At 40.1% G+C, this 8,864-nt stretch overlaps 1 long non-coding RNA gene across 1 annotated transcript; it reads left to right on the top strand.

Annotated features, from left to right (window-relative positions):
- The first annotated feature begins 597 nt into the window (after positions 1-597).
- On the top strand, positions 598-8,536 carry LOC142601251 (uncharacterized). Its single transcript, XR_012834854.1, has 3 exons — positions 598-756; positions 904-1,057; positions 8,437-8,536. It is a non-coding gene; the product is annotated as an uncharacterized LOC142601251 (long non-coding RNA).
- Positions 8,537-8,864: the final 328 nt, after the last annotated feature.

Genomic DNA, 8,864 nt, shown 5'->3' on the forward strand with positions numbered 1-8,864 from the left:
TAAATCAACCTATTCATTTTTAACAATTGCCCGTATTAAGATTTGCTCCAGTTTCTTGTCATTGCAAATATGATAGTAAGGTGGTATGATATATGTTACCAGTTAAACATCTATTTTTGGTAAATATTCATGAGATCATTTTACGATCAAATTCTGTTTGAACAAGAGTAAATTTTACATCCTCACTTTGCTTATAAGGAAGTTGGGAGATAGCAGGTTAAAAATTCACATGGAGAAAGTTGCATATGCCTTATTCCCACTTTACAAAAAAAACTGGAGCTATTTTAATGTTTTGGCATATGGAGTTATTGTAGCTCACTGAAAAAAAAAAAAAAAAAACCCACCACTCAGCCCTGTGTTAGATACCAGATCTCTCTTCCTATTACGTAATGCAGGGAAATATACATACACAGTACAGTTATTTTAAATACAAAGTTTAGCAAGAATTATTGTAACTTATATGGAAATGGAGAGTCTGAGAAGTTTTATAAGTTTCAAAGTTCTGTGGCTGATGGAAAAGCTCAATTCATTGTGAACTTATTTGCAGCTGGGGGATCTGCAGGAACTGGAAGAGACAAAAAACAGTGAAAATGCAGACTGACAACATAAAAATATAGGCAAACTCTTTGTGATCTTCCGTGGCGCTGATGTGTAAGGCTAATAACAGCAGCTCCACTCCACTCTTTTCCTGTACTTTACTAAGAACAGATCCAGATGTTGCAAGACCATCACCACAGGGAAGCAGGAAAAGGAAGGGTGAGTTAAACAGAACGTGTTTGGGCTGAGAGTGCGCTGGGTCAAACTGCTGAGCGACGTGGGGGAGGTAGTGAGCCGGGCTCAGGCGGGCTGGGGCAGCTTTGCTCTTGGAACACTCTACTGCTTCTGTGTCTTTCCTTCAAACAGCCGATCCGTCCCTTAACACAAAATACTTCTGGAGGGCTTTACTTTACAAGGATAAGGACCGCTGAAGTCCCAGGTCAGCCTTCATTTGGGCAAGCTGGAGAGGTCTTCCAATGCTGAACAAGTCAAAGCCAGGCTTTGAGAGGGCTTTGCTCAGGTTGGTGTGTGAGATACGGCTCGCTCTTAGACGTTAGCCCTAGCTAACCTCAATTCAGAGGGCACCGACTACCATCCAGCTAGATTCAGGAGATTAACATCCATGCATTTGCCCCACTGCCAGTGTTCTCTGATTTATTAGGAAACTTTTCAAGAGTGGACATGTCATGCAGTGTGCAGTCTCTCCTAGGGAGCTGGTGACTGCTGGCATTAAACACTGATGACAGTAACTCTTGCATCAGACTTATTTCCAGATATTGTGAACTACAGCCTGGAATTAATCTTGGTCCTTAAATATGCTGACTGTAACGCTATAAGGACACAGCTGGCACTGAGGGGCCCCGTGCTGTTTCTGGTCCATACATGCCGTTACTATTTCATCTTCTGTGCAAATCTTAAGCACTACTGCATTTTAAATGCAGATGGTAAAATGAAAATCCTCTTTACTCAAGATGAGTTGATATTATAACACTTCCCATTGTCCCAAGATGTTTCATGCCAGAGGTGAATATCTTTACACATTTAGGGGGTGCTAACATATGGCAGGTTTCACTGTGTTGGGAACAGTGCCCTTGACACTGTTCAAGTGTTCACAAAAAGCAGGCAGGAGCTGAAACCTTCTATCACCCTTCTGGAGATTTTTTTCCTCTATGAGTTCTTCAAACCTGTGAGTATTTCCTGTGGTCCAGAAGTTGGATTATTTGCTAAATCCTGTGATCCCCTGTCAGTCCTCACTTCATAAAGATCATCTCTTAATTCTGCCACTATATGGATTTGGCTATGGTTGATTTAGGCCATCAACCTACTCCTTTTTAAGATAGCTGTAAGCCCTTTTGGGTCATATATTTTGCAATGATATTTTCTCTTTTTGTAAAAGGCTCCTTTTTATACAATCTATTCTCCCTACTGATAACAGCGGCTCTGTTCTTGGTTAGCCCATGACTGATATTAGTGGATTTTTGAGAGATCATATACACAGGGAGATGAACAAGTAAAGACAAATCAATTCAAGCAAATTAAAAACACAACAGCAGTTGTAGAGCAACACTCATCATCCAGTCTTGCACAAGAGACACTGATTTCAGTTCTTGTCTTGCAGAGTTTATAATGCACTATAAAAAAAAGTCTAGTGGAAAGTATTTTTATTTTAACCACAACAGCCCAGTGGCTGAATTTTGTGCGGATGAATAAGTAAAGATTTTTCTCAAATGACATCAGCATTCATTATTTGAAGTTATCATCTTCCACTCTGTTCTCATTCCACACTGACTCATGAAAGTTTTGCAGAGAAATACTGTATATTTAGCTGTTAGGTGTGCAGGTAAAATCAATTCCATGAGTCTAAATGCAGACTCTTTTATGACTTTTTTTCTTTCCCCAAGGTGTAGTCTCATTTGTTTTCTCCTTCCTGATCATTTTCTGTTAATCGACACCATCTTTTCTCCATTTTGTTTCTTCTCTTTCCCCTTGTGCTTTCTCTTCTTTCCTTGGAAAGGTTTTTTGTTGTTGTTTGTTTGTTTTTATTTTTACAGGATACTATGTTTCCTTTTCTTCTTTTGCTTTTCCCTGACTATTTTCTTGCCCTCTGATCACTTCCCTTTATGTTGCTTTTTTGTAACATAACCGTGGTGATTTCTCTATAAACTGGAGACAGCACACACCTTGTCAGATACACGAGATCTGCTGCCATGTCATCAGAACTGACTACTATCGGATTTATATATTTCATGCTCACTAAAAGTAATTTTTTGTATTTAATGAGAATTTGGGTCTGCTATTCCTAGAAAACAGTAAAAAAAAGCCCTCAGTTCTTATCCATTTGCTATTGACGTCATATTTACATTGTACATGTGAGGGAGACTCTGCTATTAAAGGATGGCAATCACCTTTCCCTGGTGACTTTGTAGGGACTTGGTGTTGGATAGTGTAGCAATGTCTGTCCTGGCACCAGCGCATTGGTACTGGCTCTGGAAAGCAAGTGCTGTACAGCTAAACTGATAGAAGAGTCTCTGGCAGGCTTTCCGCCTGGAGCAGCAGACCCCGTACACGTGAGAAGTTTGCATGTGGCCAGCCTGGTTTGGAGGGCTGCAGGGTTTGAGAGCGCGGATGTGGCCAGGCTGTGCTAGCTGAGTCAGGGTGGCTTTGCAGGCCTTCGTTTCCTGGAAGAGATGGAGACTGTGGGGGAGCAGACTGAAACGAATGTTGCAGAGCCTCTGAGTGCCTCCTGGAGATAGGCATCAGGAGAAATACCACCATCCTTCCCTGCAAGAGGTAGCACTCACGTGTGATGGAGCCAACCTTTTCACGGCCACGCTGACTCCCAGGAAGAGCATTTCAGAACTCACCCCATTACTAGGAATACAGCGAAGGTCCCCACCCGTGTGGCTCTTCCCTGTAAATTTTCAGCGCGAAAAGGATCACACCTAGAATGCTATAGCTGCTCACTTCAGCACGCACCTCACCAGCAATCTCTGAGTATTCCTTCAGTCAGAACTCTTGAAGCATTTCCTTGAAACACTTCAAGATTGGGATTTGTTCCCGTGTCTGATGTGAGACAGCTGTGAATCATCACACGTTCACCTCCCCAGCATGTATCAGTAGGATACATGTGGTAGGCATCAAGTAGCAGATGATCAGATATGGTAGCTTCCTTAGGCAGTTGTCCATTTCTCAGTGTTAGAAAGCCAAGTTATGTTACACAGTGACTTATAAACAATATGTACAGAGACTTAGCAAGAAGGTGGGCTACCACACTCTATTCATGGTAAATTGCATCTTAATCAAATGTGCTTTTAATTAAAAATACGTTTCCAAAAAAAGTTTTTCATTGAAAAACCTGCTAGCCTTACTTTCCTTTTCAAGACTTAACGCATACGAGCCACTCGTGTTTTGATTTATTTTCACTTTGTTTGCATTTAAGAGAGGTGTCTTGATTAAGAGACATTAATAAAACTGCTTATTTGTCTCACAGACTGAACACCTTATTTAATAACAGAGAAGGGACTAACTAATGTGAGCAGCTCAAGATCTTTTTATATGACTCTACCCCAGAATCCTGAACTGCATGAATTTCTTTTAAAAAAAGACAAGACCTCTTCTATACCCACGTCAGTTCAAGTCTGGCCTGGTCTTCTGTGATAGGAAGCATAAGATTTTTTTTGCGGTGGTTTTCTGATGTGTATCCAGTTTGAAGTCAATGGATCATGCCATTTGTTTTAGGCAGTTTCTCCTACAAAGTAAAATGACTGTTATTGTCATTGCAACTGGTCTGCATTGGTAAATAGTCCCAGAGCTGGCACATTGTTTTCTAGTGCCTAACGATGCATTCAGAGAGATCTGAAATCAAGGGAATATTCTCATTTTAGAAAACTTCTTTGCTTAATGAAAATCTGTGAATAGAAACAAATGCACTTATTTACTGATCTAAACTTGTAAAAAAAAAAAAAAAAGTGATTGACTTTTATATTTAGGGTAAATCTGACTGGAGGAAGATGAGATCTGTGACTTGAAAAGGCCATTGAATACTGTCCAGAAGAAGGGCACTTGAAACCTACAATAACAAAATGATGATGATGAGTGCTGTTAATTGTTCCCTTTGCTTGTCTATTACTTTCTCTTTATTGTTTTGACTTCTAGACCTTAGTGTCCTTCTGATTTTATCTGAATCAAAGTCCCTCTTGCTGCTTTCAGTTTATTTGCATTTTCAGGTGTATAATTCAATGTGATACTGATCTTAGTGTGATTGCAAACACAGCTTAAACAATGAGAAGACCACAGTTATAAGTTATCATGACATATCTCATAAAATATATTTCAAATGTTATAACATGTCTCCATATAGTCTAGTTAAACTCTACAGTTTTATGACAGATTTAAAGTAATTGCATTTATTAATTAGGAGTACTGTTACATTATCCAGGAGAGAACCTTGACAGTTGTTGTACAAACTGAAGCAACAGATGTTTTGTTCTGTGTTGGTTATGAATAAGATTTTTATAAATACAAAAGCTTTTATAGGTCTTATTATAAGCAAAAGATGTGTTAGGTCATTATTATACAGCCATTACTAGTTTGAGAATCATTATCTAGACAGTTGCCTTTCTACTTCTCAGTGACCCAACGCAGGTTGGTGTTTGCCTCTACCCGCCCCCATTTGGCAGCACTGCTTCCTGAAGACTTTACAACCCTTAGAGAAAGAGAGGTACCAGTGGTGGTGTTAGCTACTTATGCTATACTGTTGCTCAGGCTTCAGCTTGTTCCAGGAAGTTTAAGAAAATTATTACCATCAACAGCTGAAATATTCTTTGCTCTTGACTTCTTGCAGGAAGTTCTCCATTGCCAAATGGCCATCTGACTGCAAGCAGCAGAAGTAGTTTTCATGAAGCAGTCCTTCATGGTGCTCCACAGGAGCCAGAGGTTCTTGGTGCTTGGGACTGTGACATGTCATCAGTTTGCAACTACAGTAAATTATGTTCTAAATAGTTTTTTCTAAATATAAATAAATTTTTTGCCGGCCAAGATGTAGCAGCTGTCACCTTTATATCTACAGACCTTTTCAAGTCTAGCTTCTGGTGTGTATTAGGTCAGCCTCTACTACCTTATGCAAGGACCAACCACTGCAACAATTATTAGTCCTTGAAATATTAGAAAAGATCAGAAAATCTAAAAAAAACCCAGACCAGACACAGAATGGAGTTAAGATAATAAGCAATAAAATGTGTAACAATAAAACATTTCATAAGCACATTAGCAGCAAGTGCAAAATGAAGAAACCAATGGGCCCACTATTCAAGGGGACAAGAACGACAGTTGCAAAGAAGCAAAAATGTTTAATGCTGTTTTGCTTCAGTTGGATAGCATAAGCCTCATTTGCAGTTACAGGGTAAGAATTCAAGCTAGAATAAAGCAAAACAAATGAGAGAGTACCTAGACAAGTTGGTTGCTTTGGGCCTGATGAAATCATACGGCACTGCTTGAGCCCGTTTTATGCATCTACCAAAGTCAAGTGGTCAACTACACAAATACAAGACAGGGACCACTGATATCCTACAGTTGTGAAAACAGCATTACAAACCAGACCAAAACCCCAACGGGTAATACCTAATGTGTAAATGGGGCTGCAGTGTGTAAAACAAGTGAAATGATGCTTCTGATAGGTTTACCACTGATGTAACTTCACAGTTTTCCAGATTGAGATATCAAACAGGATAACACCTTGCATGGGTGTGAGGTGCAATCGGTATCAGACTGATTTGGCAGAGTAATTCAGGCATCCCATCCTGCAGCATTCACCTCTCGGGATGGAGAAAGCATCGTGAGGGCTTTGGAAATATGGCAGCTAGTGGATGCTTAACACCTACTCATCCCATCCCACAGTTCATAGTTACAAGGCCCAGGAGAGAAACAAAGCTTCAAGCAGCACTCTGCTGACCTGCTGAATCCTCTGGAGGGCTCAGGCAGCCTTGCTTTGATTTTGGGGGTTTGTTTGTGGGGGGGTTTCTTTACTGTTTCTTCATCTTTAGTCCCTGTGTGAGAACACATTGGTGTCATAGAAAAATGTATGGCCTGGTTCCTGTCATCTGTCCTGGGAGAAGGGAGGGAAACCTTCCCCTTCCCCCTTTTATGGGATGATTTCATCCACCAAAATTCCACTGAGCAATTGCATCAAAATGTAAATAATATTTTAGCTCATTTTACTTCTCTGTGGTCATCTGTTTACTTTCTAGGGCTGCGAGCTTGCTCTTAGAGTCATCATTAATCTTAAAATTAGGGTAATCTCTTTTAAATGCACAAATATTTTTTTTTTTTTCCTGTCAAATTCATAATTACCAACTCAGAAATGAAGCTATTGAGTAATCAATAATCTTGCTCAGTAGGAACAGCTCTCTTTGCAATCTAATGACCAGGTCCTGCTATAATGAAGGCAATGGCAAATCTTCTGTTCACTTCAGCAGGAATCATATTGGACCCTGTATTAAACAAGTTCACCTGAGGCAGGGTTTGTAAGGAGAAGTAATTTATCATTTTTAGACTGATGTATGGCTGGAAAACCTGACAAACTTTGAGACACAGAAGCTCTTCTTTAGATCTGAAAAAGATTCATCAAACTTCAAGTACAGGTTAGGAACTGCTGTTTGTTAATCTGCTCATAAATTTCTTTTTGTTAAACTTTTTAAGACAAAAAGGGTGACAGGCACCAGGGAAAGGAGGGGTAAACTAGTAAATCATAGAATCATAGAATCATAGAATGGTTTGGGTTGGAAGGCACCTTAAAGATCATCTAGTTCCAACCGCCCTGCCATGGGCAGGGACACCCTCCACTAGACCAGGTTGCCCAAAGCCCCATCCAACCTGGCCTTGAACACTTCCAGGGATGGGGCCTCCACAACCTCTCTGGGCAACCTGTTCCAGTGCCTCACCACCCTCACAGGGAAGAATTTCTTTCTCACATCTAATCTAAATCGACCCTCCTTCAGCTTAAACCCATTGCCCCTTGTCCTGTCACTACACTCCCTGATAAACAGTCCCTCACCATCTTTCCTGTAGGCCCCTTCAGGTACTGCAAGGCCACAATTAGATCTCCCCGGAGCCTTCTTTTCTCCAGGCTGAACAATCCCAACTCTCTCAGCCTGTCCTCACAGGAGAGGTGCTCCAGCCCTCCGATCAGCTTCATGGCCCTCCTCCGGACTCGCTTCAACAGCTCCCGGTTACAGAGAATTGGAGATCAGGATTTTATTTTTTTTTTCTCTGCTTTGCATTCAGCAGAATAAATGCTAATTTAGTTCTTCATACTGGGTTTACAATTGCTAGGCAGTACTATAGTTTTCATTTTTAGTTTTCTCATAGCCACCGGTTAAGTGATGATGGGAGTTAAATATGTGGGTGTGGGGTCAACCTTTCTTTATTTGCTGTTGCAAGGACTGAGGTGCTACCACTACTTTTCTGAAATAAGGAGATGTTTAATTCAGAACATCCTTCCATTGAAAATTATAATTTCTCAATGAAAGAAAATCAGTATTGTCATCATTGTTGTTTATGCTTATAAGCTTTATAGTTGTAAAACTTTATCTTACCTAGCACAGATAACCAGGACATTTCATCTGTTACTTTGTGACTCTTATTCTGAGTAGAACTTTCAAAATGAGAATCTCAAAGACTATTTTGGGATGCAAACTATTTTGCACAATGGTTTGTTCGGTGTGTCCCACCCTTTCTGGTGCATATGTAGTCCCAAAAATATACTTTCAATTGCTCTCTATATTAAATACCTTAGCTTAAGCCAGCTGAAAATTTGGCCCCTTCAGTTTTGTTGTTGGTGTTATTATTCAAATCTGTTTGGAGATGTCTGTAATGACTTTGATATTTTTAAATGATTTTCAGCACTGTCTATATTAAGATTTCCTGAGGAATGAACATTGACTTGAATGAAGCAGCCATGTGATGGGCAAGATCTTCATATCTGAGAGGAGGATTAGACCAATGTGTATTTTAATATCATTATTCATAACTTACCAGAAGTGAAAATTCTCCTGCGGTAAAGATAAAATCTTTCAGCTATTTAAAAAATGTGACTCAGACTGCAGCTCCTTTATGCGATTTAGCCAAACGTGTTCATAGCTGGGAATCCAATGTGTGTCGGGAACATCTCTCGCCACGGAGATTGCTGATCCCATGGTCGACAGCTGTAACATGCACAGCACGTTAGCTAGTAAAATAGCAGCAGACGAGTTAGTGACACGGTTTCATTTATATATCCCTAAAGGAATACCCGAGTAAGCAAACATAAAAGACTGGGTTAAACAATAGCT

Source organism: Balearica regulorum, chromosome 3, assembly GCF_011004875.1.
Source record: "Balearica regulorum gibbericeps isolate bBalReg1 chromosome 3, bBalReg1.pri, whole genome shotgun sequence".
In the NCBI taxonomy this organism is placed as follows: domain Eukaryota; kingdom Metazoa; phylum Chordata; class Aves; order Gruiformes; family Gruidae; genus Balearica; species Balearica regulorum.